The sequence below is a fragment of the Hypomesus nipponensis genome, chromosome 5, assembly GCF_054491055.1.
Source record: "Hypomesus nipponensis isolate SF chromosome 5, ASM5449105v1, whole genome shotgun sequence".
Lineage (NCBI taxonomy): Eukaryota > Metazoa > Chordata > Actinopteri > Osmeriformes > Osmeridae > Hypomesus > Hypomesus nipponensis.
This window is the reverse complement of record NC_140365.1, coordinates 4,251,511-4,270,944: the sequence shown is the minus strand read 5'-3', so window position 1 is coordinate 4,270,944 and position 19,434 is coordinate 4,251,511. Positions and strand designations below refer to the sequence as shown.

Sequence of the window (19,434 nt, the reverse complement as noted above, 5' to 3'; positions counted from 1 at the left end):
GCAAAATGACAGCACTCAGCCAAGAGAGTGTGTGTTTGGTTTGTGTGTGTGTGGGCTCGTGTGTGTATCATCTGCTACTAAGGTTCAGGTACAGGGAAAGCTGTAATATGATTTTAAAAGGTGTTTCCCATACTAACAGTATTGATTTGAACATTATATCTACATTGTCCATGTTAGTCATTTAGCAGATGCTTTTAACCAAAGCAACAGGCTAATAGTTCAGCTCCTTGGCTCACCTCCCCACCCAGCCTGACACGGTAGGTCCTGCCGTCAACCCGTCTGTCATACCAAAGGCACTGGAGAAGAGAAGCGGGCGCCCCCTGTTGGTGGCTGGCTGTAGTGCTATCCCAGTCCATTTAGTCCCAGTGCAGTGGGTGTTGCGGTGTGTGTGTGTGCGCGTCGTGCTGGGTGTGGGTGTCGTGGTGGGTGTGGGTGTGTGTGTGTCGTGGGAGAGAGCTTCCGTTCTGCTTCTTTGTTCTGTCAAGGCCACAGGCTGGTGGGGAGGTGGAGGGGGAGGATTTGAGGATGAGGAAGGAGGGAGGAGGAGGAGGGAGGGGTGATCAGAAGAGGACGGGAGGGAGGTTAAGAGTTAGCCACTCACACATGACAAAGAAGACGACGCGAGGCGGTCTTGAACATGATTGTGCTCCCCGCAGTATTCCCTCGCTGTTCAGGTTGAGGGTTTGGAGTGGTGGAGGCAGAGTTTGTGTGTGTGTCAGCGCTTGTGTGTGCACGTGAGTTTGTGTGTTTGCGCTTGTGTGGGTGTGTGTGTGCATCTGTGTGTGTGTGTGTGTGTGTGTGTGTGCAGAGGTGCCGGATAGATGGATGGAGGATGTGTCAAGGTAACAGTGGGCCGAGACCAAGGAGAGACACTGGGGGAGGTAGCCGGGGGAAAACAGGGCTGGTTGGGGGAGTCCGGGGTGGGATAGAAGGACCGAAGCACTACAGCCCAGGGCTGGTATGAGCTGTGGACTAACTGCCCACTGTGAGCAGAGCAAACAGCATGTGATGTATGACCAGAGAGAGATTAACCTAGAAACACACACACTCCTCTAACCGCTCACATAGGCTGGCTGGGAGGAGAGGAAGGAAGGAGGAAAGGATGGAAGGAGGGAATGGAGGGGTGAAAGGAAGGAAGTAGGGCAATATAGTGAGGAGATGTGGTAGGACGTCCACAGCTTTATACATTTGAGGTGAAAGAAATTTCAGGGAATTCCAGATTGACCTCGTTCAAACGGACTGAGAGATGGGGAGTTATTCAGCGGTCGCTGATCTGTGCCCATTTCATGTCGTCCGTCGGCAGTCCCCTGCCACTGCAGGTTCCCCCTCCTCCCCCTCTGTCTGGCTGTCCTACCTTCTCCTCTCCTCCTCTTTTCCTCTCTGTCCTTTAATTGTCCGTCTTCAAACCTAGAATTTTACATTCATAAGAAGTTACATATCACCTGACCAGAGAGCCAAGAGGTGTCGTTTCCCCCGCCTCATTCTCAAACTCTCCGTCTTCTCTCTGCAGGCAGTCGCTCCCATGGTCCCTCCCCCATTTTACCCGTTCTCTCTTGTTCCCTCCCTCGCTTGCTCTTTCTGTCTCTCTCTCTCTCTTTCTCATCTCTCTCTCTCTCTCTCTCTCTCTCTCCGCGAGGCACACACTCAGAGCCAGTTGCACACAGAGACAGGGTAGAGAGTGTGAGCGAGACTGGAGCAGAGGAAAGCAGGAATTATAGAAAGAGAGAGACGGACATGCTGACTCGAAGAGGATTTTTTTTTTTGCAGAACAGGAGCATGAAAAGGGACATTGTAAGGCGGGAAGCGGTTGTGTTTCTCTCTTCCCTCTCTCCTTCCCTCCTTTCTTCTCCCGTGCGCTTCCTCTCTATGTCTCTCTCCCTCTCTCTCTCCTTCTTTGTATATCTTTCTATCTCCCTCTTTCCTTCAATTCCTCTCTCTCTGTCCCCCTCTCTTTCTCTCCCTCCCTGTCTCGGTGTAGGAGACCTCTTGGTCTAACTGGTTTCAGCTGTTGGAGGAAATGAATGAATGATATTTATTTCTCTATCCAGGCGTGCTGTGGGATGCTGCCTGAAGCAGAGCACTTCTCTCTCCCCAGAGACCCCGGCTGGAACCTGGGGGGGGGGGGGGGGGGGGGGCAGGGAGAGAGGGGGAGGAGGAGAAGAAAGAATGAGAGAGAGACGGAGAGAGAGGCAGAAGGAGAGAGACAGGGTTTTTGTGACAGAGAAGGAGGGAAGGAGGGAGGGAGGGAGGGAGGGACAACAGGCGTTGACACATTCTTTCCTATTATCCAGTTCTGTTTCTGTTTGTTATCTTTTCTCTTTTACCTTCTGTCACAAAGATCTGATGACTTCCAGGCTTCCGCCCGCCAGCCTGCCTGCGAGCTGGACTGTTTTACATGGGAAGCACTGGGAGGGACAGAGAAAAGGGTTTGGGGGTGTTGTGTCTGTGTGGTCGTGTCTTATGCATTGTACTGTTGGACATGGATGGGTAGGTTACTGACAGGACTAGGAACTTGTCAGTGTGCTGTGTGAGGCCCTCTCTCTCGTCTCTCTCCTGCTTCTCTCTCTCCTCCTGCCCGCCTCTCCCTCCTGCTCGTCTCCTCCCTAGCCTTTCTCCCTTCGCCTCTCTCTTCCTGCCTCTCTTCCGCTCTTTTTCCTGCCTCTCTATTTCTCTCTCTCCTGCCCCTCTCTCTCCCCATGCTGTCGCTCATTTCTTCGTCTTTAGAGGCAGTCAGCACTTCCAGGCCTATCGATCCAGGGAGAGATATCTCTCTCTCTGTCTCTCTCTCTCTGCTCTCTATCACGGACCGTGTCTCCCATCGCTCCTCTAATCTTCACATTTCTAATGTCACTCTCTCGTCTGTCGCCTCCTATCCTACAACCTCTCCCTCTCTCCTTTCACCCTCTGCTCTCCCCTGTCTAGTAGCTCCCTCCATCTCCTCCTCTTTCACTATTCTCTCATGTACTGTATTTCAGCATTTTCCTCCCCTCCCTCTCTCTCTCTCTCTCTCTCTCCCTCTCTTTCTCCCTCTCTTTCTCTCTTTTTCTCTCTCTCTGCCTCTCTTTCTCTCTCTATCCCCTTCACCCTCTCCTTCTCCCTTTCTCTCTTTCTCCCTCCAAATTCTCCTCTTTCTCTCTTTCTTTCTCCCTCCCTCCCTCCCTCTCCCTCCACCCCCCCCTCTCTCTCTCTCTCTCTCTCTCTCTCTCTCTCTCTCTCTCTTCCCCCTGCATGTCTGAGTAGCAGACAGCCAGACAGTGGGTTTGAGCAGTCTCATGCACTAGCCCTCAGGACCCCCGCGACAAAGCTCGCCATCTCCTCCTTTTTCCTGCTCTCTTTCCATCCCCCTCTCATTTTCATCTTTTTCTTTCTCTTTCAATACCCCACTCTCTGTTGGTCTCGCACTTTCTCTCTCTCTGTCTTTCACCCCTTCTCTCTCTCGCTTTTTCTCTCTCCCTCTCTTTCTCTTTCCCTCTCGACAGACCGGCAGACAGACACAGTGAACTGCGTCAGTTTGAGACATCGCAGCCAGAAGGGTGAGTCCTCCTCTCTCCTCCTCTCTCCTCCTGTCTCCTCTCCCTGCCAGACAGACTTAGCGTGAGACCTGCCGTCTGCGACCTGCCGTCTAGCTGTGCTGTTCTGCGGGGCTTGGTCTCCTGTCCCTGGGCTGCTGCGGGTGGTGTGTTGGGATCCCTCGCATGGAGAGGCTGGATGTCTTCTGTCCGAACCTGGGAGTCTGTGTTTGGTGCGACGGTGCCGCCTGCCTGCTGTACCCTTTCTGCTCTAGTTGCCATTGTGTGTGTCTGCGCAAGATAGATCAATGCGATTCATTGTGATCTCGGTCCACGATGGGAGTGTTAAACTAGAGTGGTACTGGACCCTGCGTGGTGATAGTGTGTGTGTGTCTGTAGGGGTGTGAGTCTGTGTGCTCGTCACCGTGGCACAGCAGCGCCCCCCCCCCCCCCCCCTCGTGTGCTTCGTGTGTGGTCGTATGTGCACACGCATGCACGGCCACATCCGTGTCCTCGCGCACCACGAGGGATCCGGTTCAGCTTCTGACCGTGCGTGCGTGGATTCGCCCGTTCGTATCTATCCGTTCTCCGTCCAGTCGTTCTCTTTGTTCCGGAACCGGCGGCGTCTCGAGGCCGTGCGGCTCACCACGCCACCATGCTGCCAGGGAGCCTCCGCGCTCTCGCCCTCTCTCTCTCTCTCGCTCTCGCTCTCTCTCTCTCTGCTCTCCGCCACCCCGGGCGCCCGGACCGCCCTGACTCCGCCTGCACCTCTCTCATTCCCTGAGACCCTAACTTGTGACGTTCTGCTGTGCACGGGTTGGGCTCTCGGGAGCTGCGAGGGGTGCGCACGCACCTCCCCCCCCCCCCCCCCCCCCCACGGAGGAGGCCGAGGCGAGAGAGAGAGAGAGACACATAGAGAGAGAGAGAATGAGAGAGAGAATGAGAGAGAGAGAGAGAGAAAGAGAGAGAATGAGAGAGAGAACGAGAGAGAGAACGAGAGATGGGGAGAACGAGACAGGGATGACAGGTGAGAGATGGAAGGATATAGATCAAAGGAGACAGAGAGGAGACAGATAAGAGAGAAAGACAGTGAAGGGGAGTAAAGACATCATGCAGAGAGACATACATAGAGGTGAGAGATGGAGAGAAGGAGATATAGAAAGACAATATATAGGGAGTAGAGTGCAGGAGATGGGGTGTAGGGTACAGGGTGTAGGGTAAAGGTCGTAGGGTGTATGATACTGGAAATCCAGAATAGGATGGAGGGTGTAGGCTGCAAGGAGTAGTGATGTGGAGGTGGTGTGGAGAGGGGTAGTTGGGAGGGGCAGTAGAGAGGGGTATTAGAGAGGGGCAGTAGAGAGGGGCAGTATAGAGGGGCAGTAGAGAGGGGTATTAGAGAGGGGCAGTAGAGAGGGGTATTAGAGAGGGGCAGTAGAGAGGGGTATTAGAGAGGGGCAGTAGAGAGGGGCAGTATAGAGGGGCAGTAGAGAGCGGTATTAGAGAGGGGCAGTAGAGAGGGGTATTAGAGAGGGGCAGTAGAGAGGGGCAGTAGAGAGCTGGAGGAACAGGTGTGTGTGGAGGGAGTGACACGTTCTTCTCTAGCAGATTTATCCTGTTTTCCTTCCCCAGTGTGTGTGTGTGTGTGTGTGTGTGTGTGTGTGGTCCTGCTGCTGTGTGTCCATGCTGAGGCCCTGTGGTCATGTGATCGCTGTTTTGAGAGCAGCACAAAGTACTGGTGAGAGCGTGCTCAGATCAGCTCGGTACACTTGTGTTTGACCTCATACCCAAACTTCATCTGCTCACCTGTGTGCCCAGGATACAGGATACCGTGTGTGTATCTGTTTTGGAGGTGTGTGTGTCTGTCTGTCTGTCTGTCGGTGTGTACCTGTATTTGAGGTGTGTGAGTGTGAGAGAGAGAGAGAGAGAGAGAGAGAGAGAGAGAGAGAGAGAGAGAGAGAGAGAGAGAGAGAGAGAGAGAGAGAGAGAGAGAGAGAGAGAGAGAGAGAGAGAGAGAGAGAGAGAGAGAGAGAGAGAGAGAGAGAGAGAGAGAGAGAGAGAGAGAGAGAGAGAGAGAGAGAGAGAGAGAGAGAGAGAGAGAGAGAGAGAGAGAGAGAGAGAGAGAGAGACACAGAGACAGAGACAGAGACAGAGACCATTGATGGCGATGTAAGACTCAGACAGGAGGAGGACTTCAGTGGAGATCCAGGTAGAGAGGCCAGCTGCGTCCCACTGCTGGTTGGACAGACTTGATCTGTGTGTGTGTCCTGGTTCCTAGCGAGGCGTGTGTCCTGGTTTCTAGCGAGGTGCATGTTCTGGTTCCTAGCGAGGTGCATGTTCTGGTTCCTAGCGAGGTGCATGTTCTGGTTCCTAGCGAGGCGTGGGTCCTGGTTCCTAGCGAGGCGTGGGTCCTGGTTCCTAGCGAGGCGTGGGTCCTGGTTCCTAGCGAGGCGTGGGTCCTGGTTCCTAGCGAGGTGCATGTTCTGGTTCCTAGCGAGGTGCGTGTTCTGGTTCCTAGCGAGGTGCGTGTTCTGGTTCCTAGCGAGGCGTGGGTCCTGGTTCCTAGCGAGGCGTGTGTCCTGGTTCCTAGCGAGGCGTGTGTCCTGGTTCCTAGCGAGGCGTGTGTCCTGGTTCCTAGCGAGGTGTTTGTCCTGGGTGTCTATTCGCCCCACAAGACCTAATGGTGCATTGGGCCTTTTTGTGAGCCAGCCCATGTGACTGTGTAGAAGAGAGACGGGGATTGTCAACCAAAGAAACAAAAAGGGTAGATGAGTGCACAACCCAGCGACAGGTATGTAGCTGTGTTGTGTTGGAGGAGCGTGTGTTGGATATGCAGTGTGTGCTCTAGTGTGGTATATTGCAGAATAGTATTTTGTCGCAGTGGTGTGTGTTGCTTTCCAATGGTGTGTGTTGTGTTGGAGGGCTGTGTGTTCTGTCGCGGAGGTGTGTTTCGGATTTGCAGTGGTGTGTGTTGTGTTTCAGGGGTGTGTGTAGTGGTGCAATGGTGTGTGCTGTGTTTAAGGAGTGTGTGTTGTACAGTGTTGTGTTGCTTTTGTCACAGCGGTGTGTTTGGTTTGGGTGGTGTGTTTGGCTTGCTAACTTCAGAAGGATGGGTGAGGTCCACTGAGGTTCAGCTGGGCTTCCATCAGAGCAGTCTGGGTTCCGTCTCAATATAGCCCTGTGACCTCATCAGGCATGTCAGACATATTTCTGTGGTGTGTGTGTGTGTGTGTGTGTGTGTGTGTGGATGGATGTATGGTATTGCCATGCCATCTGTTCAATTCCTTAGTGTCTGCAATGTTTGTTGAGTGTCTTTATACATATTGCATGTAAGTGTGTTTGTGAAAATACTTTGCTTATTCATAAAAATGAATAACTTAACATTTCACACAGGAGTGTGAACGTGTGGGTGTGTGTGTGTATGGTCTGTGTGTGTATGGTCTGTGTGTGTATGGTCTGTGTGTGTATGGTCTGTGTGTGTGTGTGTGTGTGTGTGTGGTGTGTGTGTGTGTGTGTGTGTGTGTGGTGTGTGTGTGTGTGTGTGGTGTGTATGCTCTGTGTGTGTGTGTGTGGTGTGTGTGTGTGTGGTGTGTGTGTGTGTGTGTGTGTGGTGTGTGGTGTGTGTGTGTGTGTGTGGTGTGTATGCTCTGTGTGTGTGTGGTGTGTGTGTGTGTGTGTGTGTGGTGTGTGGTGTGTGGTGTGTGTGTGTGTGTGTGTGGTGTGTATGCTCTGTGTGTGTGTGTGTGGTGTGTGTGTGTGTGGTGTGTGTGTGTGTGGTGTGTGTGTGTGTGGTGTGTATGCTCTGTGTGTGTGTGGTGTGTGTGTGTGTGGTGTGTATGCTCTGTGTATGCTCTGTGTGTGTGTGGTGTGTGTGTGGTGTGTGTTGGAGAGGGGGCAGCATGGTCTGCTGACATGTGTACTCTGGGTTTCACAGGGTCTCCCTGCCTTGAGTCAGTCTGCAGCAGGCCAGGGTTAGGGGCTTGTAGTCTGCAGCAGGCCAGGGTTAGGGGCTTGTAGTCTGCAGCAGGCCAGGGTTAGGGGCTTGTAGTCTGCAGCAGGCCAGGGTTAGGGGCTTGTAGTCTGCAGCAGGCCAGGGTTAGGGGCTGCTAGTCTGCAGCAGGCCAGGGTTAGGGGCTGCTAGTCTGCAGCAGGCCAGGGTTATGGGCTTCTAGTCTGCAGCAGGCCAGGGTTAGGGGCTTCTAGTCTGCAGCAGGCCAGGGTTAGGGGCTTGTAGTCTGCAGCAGGCCAGGGTTAGGGGCTTGTAGTCTGCAGCAGGCCAGGGTTAGGGGCTTCTAGTCTGCAGCAGGCCAGGGTTAGGGGCTGCTAGTCTGCAGCAGGCCAGGGTTAGAGATGGCGGTGCTAGTGAAGGGTTAGCATTAGCGGTACGATGGTATGGATCTATGAACTGAGAAGGGTAGGTGTTAGCGAGTTAAAGAGAGACAAAAAGAGAGAGAGAGAGAGAGAGAGAGAGAGAGAGAGAGAGAGAGAGAGAGAGAGAGAGAGGTGGGGGGGTGGGGAGAACGAGACAGGGATAACAGGAGAGATGGTACTCTAGCTAAACTAAACGAGAGATAGCAAGTCTGCCATTCGTTTTTACACCTATAAGCCCTTAATTACTGTGCAAACTCCGCACTAATAATCTTGAAGGGTGGACTTGCAGTGTGATCACACAAACACGTGTAGCTTTGTGACCACATTGTGTGTGGATGTGTGCGGGCGTGTGTGTGCGTGCACGCACGTGTGTGTGTGCACACGCATGTTTTCTGGGTGTGCGTGTGTGTGTATGTCCCAGTCTCTCCCAGATATTTGCAGCGTTGTAAAATGGCGGCCTGTCCACAGCGCTCGCATCTCCCTGTTCCCTGTCACAGCGCCAGGTTCACACAGCGTCTACGACACCGACGGGGCCGTTTGATCGACGCTGTTCAGAACCAGTTGGTACCGCCCCATTGAAAGGCATGCTGTATTAGAATGTGTGTACGCTGTTTGGTCATTTTAAATGTTTTACGATAGTGAATGGTGTGGCTGTCGATTATTCAGAAAGGGAGAAGCTATCATGTGTCCTGACTGTCATTGTTGTCAGAATACTGCGTACTTGTCTCCTCTCACAGCCGGTGAACCCCCCCCATCTTCACGTCTACCCGAAACCTTTCATAAACGTTAGAAACGTAAATTAGAAATATATTACAAACGGTTATAAACGTATCATACATCTGTTTATATGAAGCCTTTATTTTCTCAGTTAGGTAAGAGGAGAGAGAAAGGCATCCTCTGATTGGACTGTGGGAATACGCAAACACCCTCTTAACTGTTCTCTGCAGAGATTCTGCTATTTGGTAATGCATTTTTTACACGATTAAAGCCTCAATGTTTCACCTCGTCCAGGACTTTATTTTTAGCATGAGACCTAAATGGATTCATGACATCGTCTGCCTTTTCCTTGCCCCCCTGAGACCAGAGTTGTGCACCTTGATCGTGTGACTGATGTTTCGGGTGGAGGCACCCCGCCTAAGAGGCTGGGAGTCTGAAGGCAGTGAGGTATAGAGGCTGAAAGTCAAGGAGGTTTAGAGGCTGAGAGAGGCTGGGATGTGAAACACTGGGTTTCTCTAAGCCTCTCTGTTTGGCTGTGTCTCTTCTGCCTCGTTTCCTCTCTGTGGTTGGATAGTTAGCCACAGCACCAGCTCCCCCCCCCACCGCCCCCCCCTCCCCCCTTATCACTGCAGTACGGCAGTTCTGTCTGGGATTCCATTGTTCCGCCGCTCTCCTTGCCTGGCCCTGTTCCTCCAGGCTCTGGCGCCTGTCTGCCCACCATGCCAGCCTGCCATGCCCTGGCCCAGACTTGTGTTGCCCAGCCTTAGACCAGTCTAGACCAGTCTAATCTAGTACAGTCCAGCTCCCCTAGCCGACTCCAGCTGCAGGGTGTCTGTGGCGTTCGGGCCCCTCCCCCTGGCAGGACCTTCATGTTTCACTGCTGCCAGACGTCCTTCCTTGTCCTCGGCCCAGAACGCCAGCGACCCCCCCCTCCCTCCCTCCCGCCCCGCCAACCCCACCTCCCCACTATCCTCCCTGCTCTTACCCCTCCTCATTCCATCACCCCGGCCCCCTTCCCATTCCAGACACTGCCAACTTTTACCCCTACCCATGCCGTCACCCCTGGCCTATACCCATGCCAGATCCCCCATCCCCCTGCCCCTACCCACACCAGCCTCCCCCCACCCCTCCATCGCCCACAGACACCGCCAGCCATAACCACCAAGCCCTGATTCTCCACAGCCAGCCAACGCCCACTTTTTACCGCAGTACACACTGTGACTGAGCTACACACTCTGTGGAGCAGGGACACACACACACATACTGGAGGCACACACTCTGTGGAGCAGCGAGACACACACTCTGGATGTCGACACACACTCGCGAGCAAAGACGAACACGCCGTCACACCAGACACACACACGCGCACACGCACACACACACACAGTCCCAGCACCGTGTCCAGGGGCTCTGCCCCACACAGCAGCCGTCCTGATGGACGTCTCGACTCTCTCTCTGTGCTGCGTCAGGGGGCTCGTCTTCGTCTGTGCCAAGCGCGCGCCGTGAGTCACTGTGTTGTCAATGTCACAGAGCGTGTCAATGTGTATGTGTGTGTTTGTTGTGTGTGTGTGTGTGTGTGTTTGTTGTGTGTGTGTGTGTGCAGCAGTAAGAAGAGACTGATGACTGCTTGGCAGACACTCCACTGCTCCGCCATATGCTCATCACTGGCTCACTACATGCAGCTACATCTCTCTCTCTCTCTCTCTCTCTCTCTCTCTCTCTCTCTCTCTCTCTCTCTCTCTCTCTCTCTCTCTCTCTCTCTCTCTCCTCTCCCTCTCTCTCTCTCTCTCTAGCTCTTTCTCTCCTCTCTCTAGCTCTCTCTCTCTCCAGCCTCCTCTTCATCCCTGTCCATGCATACACAGCTTCCATGGCTACACACATAGATACGGGCTGTGTATAGATCTGTTACATATATATACTCACATATTTTCAAACAAAGCCCTTCAATGTTTTGGTTGGATGTGTTAATTGTGTGAAACAGAATGCAATTTCACCATTTTGCATGTTGTAAGCATGTTTTTATTCAAAATAAACAAAACAGTCATTTCTACATGTTGCAGTTGACATATGCTAGAGCTGGTGACTGTTCGGAGGTGCTTGAATGCTGAAGAGGTTCCATACAATCTAAATAAACAGGTTTTGATTATACTCCTCTGTGCACCCAGTGAAATATACACTCACTATCCAGCACAGCAGCATTCTGAAGTATAGAAAAAATGTGTTCAAGCTTGTTAAATGGCGCTTTTATACACAATGTCAGCACAGTTGGTGTAGTGTGAGTATCACCATGATGTAATGTATGTACGTATGGTAACCAAAACCAAATATATATACTACTTATGTTCAATTTTAAATCATGCTACGTGTATATTATATGTATTATATTGTAGTTCTATATTACACTGTACTAATTTGAACACCCTGCAATGAGAGGCACAGGACAGCCAATCAGACTGCTCTCTATGTAGAAGAATTCAATTCTTCTGCATATCCCCTTGTCTGGTGCTCACTCCCATCAGACTGCGTCTACAGATCGTCTACAGATTACACGGCTGGTTCCTCGTCCTAGACAGCTCTTACTGAACACATCACATTGGGCCTGTCTTGGTCTGGTTTGAATGTGTTAATGCTATCTGTTTTTTCCCGCATACAGAACATGTATTGTATTTGACGTGTGTTAGACTGTGGTTGTTGTTTGGGGTGTGTAGTTTATCCTGCTCTGACAGCTGGGTCTGACACTCTCCTTTACAGGTCACTGGAGGCTGTCTTGTCCCTCTGATTGGCTCCCACCAGCTGGGAGCCAATCAGAGCCCTGTTTGATCAGAGTGACTCAGCAGTGTGACTGCCGTGTTTCGTCACAGGCAGACTGTTTCCTGGAATATAGGGAGGAGCAGATGATGCCAGATACAGGCAGGGAGTGGCAGACGATGCCAGATAGGCAGGGAGAACCAAACAATGCCAGATAGACAGGGAGGAGCCAACGATGCCAGATAGACAGGGAGGAGCCAACGATGCCAGATAGACAGGGAGAACCAAACCGATGCCAGATAGACAGGGAGAACCAAAGGATGCCAGATAGACAGGGAGAACCAAACGATGCCAGATAGACAAGGAGGAGCAAACGATGCCAGATAGACAGGGAGGAGCAAACGATGCCAGATAGACAGGGAGAACCAAACCGATGCCAGATAGACAGGGAGAACCAAACGATGCCAGATAGACAGGGAGGACCAAACAATGCCAGATAGGCAGGGAGAACCAAACCGATGCCAGATAGACAAGGAGAACCAAACGATGCCAGATAGACAGGGAGGACCAAACAATGCCAGATAGGCAGGGAGGACTAAACGATGCCAGATAGGCAGGGAGAACCAAACGATGCCAGATAGGCAGGCAGCAGCTAAAAACAGCCCAGTCACTCTTCAACCCTCATAAGGTGCTTCCATCCTGTCCCCCGTATTGTTTGCGAGACGTTTGCAACACACGGAGCCTCGGAGCTTCACTCGTTCTGCTCACATCACAGAGCGTGTGACTGAATGAGTCAGACAGCAGCTGCTGAGTGGTGAGTGTCAGGCTGCTGGGGGGGGGGGGGGGGGGCAGGAGGTCTGACTGTCCCCGGTGACCTGGTGACCCCTGACCCTAAGGACCACACTGCCACCTTAGGTGAACAAGGTGAGTTGAAAGGGTGAGTTGAATGTATAGGACTGTGTGTGCGTGCGTGTGTGTGTTTGCGTGTGTGTGTGCCATGTTCTTCTTTTCCTGCTCCTGCCACCTCCTCTACAGCTATGTATCCCTCTTCATGCTCTCTCTCTCTCTCCTCTTCCTCCGGGTTTCACACACACACACACACACACACACACACACACACACGCTCGCCTCTGTGTCACACACTCTGTCTTTTGTTTGAGGTCAGATGGCGTTGAAGGCAGACCCCGCAGTGCAGCTGAGGAGAATGTTAATATGTCTGTCTGAGCTGATCCCTTCAGGGGCCCCCGAACGCACCCCGGGGGCCGCACTCTCTCTCTCTTCTGTCTTTCTCTCTCTTTCCATTTCTCTCTCAGTCTCTTTTCTATCCATCTATCTCTTTTCTCATTCTTTCTCTTTCTCAGTCACGGATGGGGATGTTGAAAATGACTAAACCTTTCTCACACCTGACTGAGTCACCAGCGAGAAGCAGCCCTCACAGCCTCTTCTTACACCTCACATGCTGGCTCGCCCACTCTCTCTCTCTCTCTCTCTCTCTCTCTATCTCTATCTCTCTCTGTTTCTCTCTCTCCTCTCTCGCTCTGTCTCTCTCTCTCTCTCTCTCGCAACCTCGCTCTCTCTTTCTCTCTCTGTCTGTTTTTCTCTCACACTCACAACCCACATGTCAGCTGAGATGTATACTTTTCAATGCATGCTACTCTGTCCTGCTTGTGCAGCCTTGGCCTTGGCCTTGGGAGGGAGGGAGGGAGAGAGAGATTGATTCATGGTAATTTTAGTGTTGAGCTGCATCTAACTGGGCCAGTGATCAAATCAAAGAGAAAAAGGAGCACAAAAGCCAACCTGTTCACCCCCTCCTCTCTTCACCCCCCCTCCCCCTCCTCTTCTCTTCACACCCCCCCCCCTCCTTTTTCAGCCTCTCTCCTTCTCTCTCTCTGTCTCTCAGCTGTAAGCAAGGAGAACGCACCACTCTCATCCATCCCCTCCTCCCCTTCCCTCCCTCTCTCTCTCTGTCCACCGAAGTCCTTTCATAATGAATGGCAAGGTACGATAATAGCCTTCAGGTTGCCATGGAAACCAGACAGGAGCCCTGTATGTGATTTTCTCTTTTTTTCAAGTGGGTAAATGACACCCTCCCTCCCTCACCACTACCCTCTCTCCCTGTGTTTCTCTCACTCTGTACATAACTCTCACTCTTTCTCAATTTCTTTCTTTCTCCCTCTCACTCACTCTCTCCACCTCTGTCTAACATTCTCTGTCTCTCTGTCTCTCATCCTCTCTCAAACACGGTCCCTCTCTCTTTTTCTCTCTCTCTTCCTCTCTCTCTCCCTCTCCCTTTTAGAAAGGGATCCAAAGAGATCGGGATGGAAACTGTAGACCTAAGAAAAACATACGGCCTTAACCAGGACTCAAATCATCTAATCTGATGATCTTTATCTAGGAGTCTCTGGCAGGCTCACAAAGGTCTGTTCTGTCACACCTGTAACCCATCTATTATACCTGGAACCCACCTCCTACACCTGTAACTCAGCTGTTACACCTAGAACACACCTGTAACTCACCTATCACACCGTAACTCACCTTTTACACCTGTAACACACCGGTTACACTGTAACCAGGTGTAACAGGCTGTAACCAGGTGTGACCCAAGATCCCCTGGGGGATCTGACTGGCTGATCTGGGACCTGCCTTAGCAGAAGCCAGGCAGTCCAGACTGCTGTCGAGCAGGGCTGGATACTGATCCAGGGTCAGGGCTAGTGGGAACAGGTGGATGCTGTTAGATGGTCTGTTGACACTGCCACATCGCTGCCCCCACAGCTGCTCTCAGACCAAGCACTATTGATCAAGAGTGGGTCTTATCTCACTGCTGTGTCTGTCTCTCTGAGAGGGAGAGAGAGAGAGAAACACAGAGACAGAGAAAGAGACACACAGAGAGAGAGACACACAGAGACACAGAGAGAGAGAGATAATAGATGGGTGTAAAGAGAAAAGTGTCTGATGCTCTTCCCAGTGTTGCAGGTTGTTCTGTCTCGTGTCCCAGCAGACTTCCAGGGTCTCAGTGTCTCTCCCTGCTTCCCGCAGCATCAAAGGAGGGATTAGAGAGCGGTGGAGGGACAGCTCTGACCGCTCCCGACAGTAAAGCTTATTAGAGAGGGGAGGTCCCCGAAATGCTAGGCAGACATCAAAGATGGCTTCTGTGTTGGTGCACAAGCCTGACTCTGTTCGTGTGTGTGCGTGTGCGTGTGTGTGCGATCACTAGGGTGCATAGATCTCCTATACCGTGACGGCACCGGATCCTACAGCTCGCGGAGCCCCGTCCACAACCTGCTGTGGCTCTGTCCTAGCGTAACCACGGGAACTGAAGCTATCAGGTCAGTTTGTTTATGACAGACAGGTACCAGCGGCATCTATGTCAGTCGATCAAATCAAACAGCAATGGGGGAGGATGAATACAAGACATGGATTCTGATCTTCACTTTAACTGTGTTTCTATGCTGTGTGTGTGTGTGTGTGTGTGTGTGTGTGTGTGTGTGTGTGTGTGTGTGTGTGTGTGTGTGTGTGTGTGTGTGTGCGTGTGTGTGCGTGCGTGTGTGCTTAGAATCCATGTGTGTATACAGACCGGTCCTTTATGCAGGGGATGAAGTGCAGAGTGAGGATATGTTGGAGGGAGGGGGAGGAGGGAGGGACAGAGGGGGAGGGGCAGAGAGGAGGAGGAGGGGTAGGCAGAGAGGAGGAGGCAGGGGGAGGAAGGGGAGGTAGAGGGGTTGGGCAGAGAGGGCTATTTGTTGTTGTTCCTCCTCTCCATAGTATATAATCCTGTCATGAACCATATCAGAGGATTTAACTTATGTGTGTCATAGGAGCTGGACTGTTCCTATTTGTGTATGGTGTGCATATTATGGCTTGCTTGTGTGTGTGTGTGTGTGTGTGTACCCTCCATGTGTGTGTGAGGAAGGCTCAGTGTGTATATGTGGTGTGTGTGAGTGTTCTCTTCCCAGAATGATTTTAGGGACTTTTGAGAAGATGGGAGTCAGTCTGTTTTCATGTTCAACTCTGCTTATTTTTGAGTCACAGTGTTTTGCTTTCATTTCTGTCTCTCTCTAATTCTGCTTGGTTGTGAGTCAGTGTGTTTTGACAGCATGGTAATGGACCAACCATGGAGGCGTGTTCTGTCCAGGGATGATGACATCATTTCTGTTGCCTCTCCTCTGTTCCATACAGGTACTATGATACTTGTGTGTGTGTGTGGTGTGTAGGTATGTGTGTGTGTGGTGTGTAGGTATGTGTGTGTGGTGTGTAGGTATGTGTGTGTGTGGTGTGTAGGTATGTGTGTGTGGTGTGTAGGTATGTGTGTGTGGTGTGTAGGTATGTGTGTGTGTGTGTGTGTGGTGTGTAGGTAAATGTGCATAGTCTCCTATTTTACTTGTCATTAAAATATCATGTCATCATGTATAGGAATATTGTTGGACCCGGGACTGGAATAGAGCTACCAGAGCCAAGCCCAGCCTTCCAGGCCTTCCTAACTAACAGTATCTAACGTTTCAGCTCTCAGAGAAAAGACCTCCACTCAGCCAGCAGATCTGGGATAGTCAAGAATGCAAACTGATATTTTTAATTTTGACTTTGATTGTTGTGTAATTGGGAGTATGGGGTTAGACAGATTTTATTTGTTTTACCTGTGTGTGTGTGCTTGTGTGTGTGTGCTTGTGTGTGTGTGCTTGTGTGTGTGTGCTTGTGTGTGTGTGCATGTGCGTGCCATTGTGTGTGTGTGTGTTTAAAGAGAAGGTCAGGAGTGTTAAATATGTTGTGGACTCCTTTCCTCCTTCCCTCAGTCCTTTCCTCCTTCCTTCCTCCCTCCTATCTTCCCTTTCTTCCCACTGCTCCCCCTCCCTCCCCTCCCTCTCCTTCCTCTCCTTCTTCCTCCTCTTTCAAGAGTCTCATTATGTCCAGAGGAGAGAGGGAGATAGGAGGGGCCTTGTAAGGCAGGTTCCCTGGCACAGAACAGTTTGTCCCCAAGTGTGTGTGTGTGTGCATGATTGTGTGTATGTGCATGAGTGTGTGTGTGTGTGTCAGTCTAGAACAGTCTGTACCTGAGACCTGCCTTACTGTTCAAATCAAGCTGTTGTCACATTCTACCCCAGAGAAAGAAGAATGTGGCTCATGTTGTTGTCATGTTGTCATGTCATAAAATATTTATATTTTATTGTTGCCGTCTCTCATGAAGGATTCCTCTCAACAACGTAATTACATGGCTGTCTTATTCAGTCTTTCCATTTAACAGAGAATGATTTTAAGGATATGAAGACGTGTAATATGATGAAGAAGAAGTTCTATATTACAGTAACTGGTAAGAACTGAAGCTTTTAAACACACATTCACAAATATCCATTGATGAAAAACACTAGAATGTTTCCTTGGTACATAATACCACATACATTTATGCATTTGGCAGACGCTTTTATCCAAAGCGACTTCCAAGAGAGAGCTTTACAAAAGAGCACAGGTCACTAATCATAACAGCGAGGTAGCCCCGAACATTGCAAGCAGCCAAACATGAAGCATTTATCGTGAAAAACCAAATAAGTGCCAAAGGGAAGTTCCATGAGAGAATGCAGTTAAACAAGTTACAATTAAACAACATGAAACTCAAAAAGTGCAGGAGTGTACCTGTAGAAGAACAATCAACAGTAAAATATAATGAATATAATGAATTCTAAATATAATGAATGTTTAAATTATTCAAAATATTCCCCTCTGTCTATATTTCTTTGTCTTCAAGTACATTTTCAATAAATTGCTGGATTCCAGTTTAAGGGTGGCTACTTTTGTCCCCTGTTCTTGCAATCCTTTAGGGAACACACACACGCACGTACACACACACACACTATTCATGGCCAGTAAAAGCAGGGTCTCTTCAAAGCCCTGTGTTTCAGGGGGAGAGTGGGGAGGTCTTCACAGCTCCTTAATCCTTTAGCAGACAGACCAGAGCACAGAGCTATAGAGCACTCTCCCTGCTGCCAAGCTTCTGTGTGTGTCTGTTTGTGTGTGTCTGTGCATGTGCGTGTGTGTGTGCATGTTTGTTTGTGTGTGCGTGAATGTGTGTGTGTGCGTGTATTTGTGTGTGTGCGTGTTCGCCATGGAGACAGTGACAGGGAGAGCGGGCTCAGGGTTCTGTCTTGGCGCATGAACAGAATCCCACCTTAATATCCTCCTCAGGACCTGGTTTAGACCCCTCACGTATTCATTAGGACCAGATCTATCTTATTGATGTTACAAAATGTAAAACATGACACAAACACACGGAGAGTATATTTCAAATCAAAAACCGACAGTTTCATCAAGCATAACCAGTGACAGACAGACACACGGAACTGTACTGATGGGAGATTGTAGCATGGTGATGATGATGATGATGATGGTGACCAAACCACACTGTGCCCCAGGCCCTGGTGCTGTGGAAACCCTAGAGTCTGGCTGCTCACATAGAAGAGGCTATTGATGTCAAATTAAACTGAGTTATTGCTGTTTAGACCCAGATGTGGAGCTCTGTGGAGTATCAGGGGAAAGACAAACAGGAGGCAGAACTCCAGCTCATCAAAGAATTATTATTATCATCATGAAACACGTAAATGTTATATGTATTCAAACCCTTCTTCATAGAAAGGTTGGGGTCTGTACAATTAATTGAATACAGTTCCTTTGTATTATATTTACATAATATTAATCAGTCCCCTCCGTGGACACTGTTTCTGGGCTATCAACATTCCAAAAATATGACTCATTTTTAAATGTAGTTGTTATTGTTTGTTTATTGTGTCTGACTGAAGTTTGTCTTGGGCATTCTAATGATGTCACAACTGTGAACAACCTCAAGAATAGCCGTGTAATTCAATTGAGTTAATTAAGTTGAATAGACGCATAACTATAACAAATAAGAAAGCGTGTTCTTTTTCTTAACATATGTTTACGAGCCAAACCCTAGCACTTCTGTTACGTTATTTTTATTCAAAAGCGATTTTTTCGGTTCTGAGGAGAATATCTCAAGTGCAACAGTCATGTGATGTCAGCTGGGGTATCTTAGTAGCAGAACAGAACTCCAGTAGTAACCAAACCTTCCACAGTGGTCTAGCCAGGCCAGTCTTGTCTGGTTTTCTCTTTGCACAGAAGAAATACTCTTTTTTTTTTCTCCCAATTTCTGCACCCTGTCTCTGATTCCCCCATCTCTCCCACCTCCAAACTCTCCTCTCTCTGGCCCCTTAACTCAGAGGGCCTCTCTCTCTCTGACTGCCTGTCTTTCTCTCTCCCTTTCTTCCTTTCTTTTCTCCTCCTCCTTCCATCCAGTTTAACTCCACTGCCTTCTCTTTTCATTACGCTCCAAAACCCACCTCCCCCCTCCCCTCCCCTCCCCTCTTCTCTCCCTCCCCCACCTCCCCTCTTCTCTCCCTCCCCTCCCCTCCCCTCCCCTCTTCTCTCCCTCCCCCACCTCCCCCACCTCCCCCCTCCCCTCTTCTCTCCCTCCCCCACCTCCCCCCTCCCCTCCCCTCTTCTCTCCCTCCCCCACCTCCCCCACCTCCCCCCTCCCCTCCCCTCCCCTCCCCTCTCCCTCCTCCACCTCCCCTCTTCTCTCCCTCCCCTCCCCTCTTCTCTCCCTCCCCCACCTCCCCTCTTCTCTCCCTCCCCTCCCCTCTTCTCTCCCTCCCCCACCTCCCCTCTTCTCTCCCTCCCCTCCCCTCCCCTCTCCCTCCTCCACCTCCTCTCCACCCTCTGTTCCCCTTCACCCAGCCTCCTTCACACTTCCTTAACACTTCAGTGCGCACTCCTCTTTTTCCTCATCCATTTTTTCCCCTCCCTTCACTTCTCTACTGTACCCTTTTCATCTTCACGTCCCTCCTAATCCTTCCGTTTTTTTGGGCCTATCTTTCCACAATCGCCCCGTTTGTCTCCGCCTCTTCTCTCGTCCCCGGTCTCATTCCTTCTCTCCTTTCTTCTCTGGTCCCTTCATCCTTTCCTCTTTCATCCCTGCTCTTCTTTGTTTTCCTCCTCTTCCTCCTCTCCTCTTCTCATCTCTCCCCTGTTCGCCTCCTCCTCTCTCCTGGTTGAATATTCTTCTGGAGTTATAGCAATGTCGACTGAGAAT

At 50.7% G+C, this 19,434-nt stretch overlaps 1 long non-coding RNA gene across 1 annotated transcript; it reads left to right on the top strand.

The window, feature by feature from the left end:
* Window positions 1–15,087: 15,087 nt before the first annotated feature.
* On the top strand, window positions 15,088–16,500 carry LOC146287915 (uncharacterized). The gene is made up of 2 exons (XR_014755192.1): window positions 15,088–15,518; window positions 15,753–16,500. It is a non-coding gene; the product is annotated as an uncharacterized LOC146287915 (long non-coding RNA).
* Window positions 16,501–19,434: the final 2,934 nt, after the last annotated feature.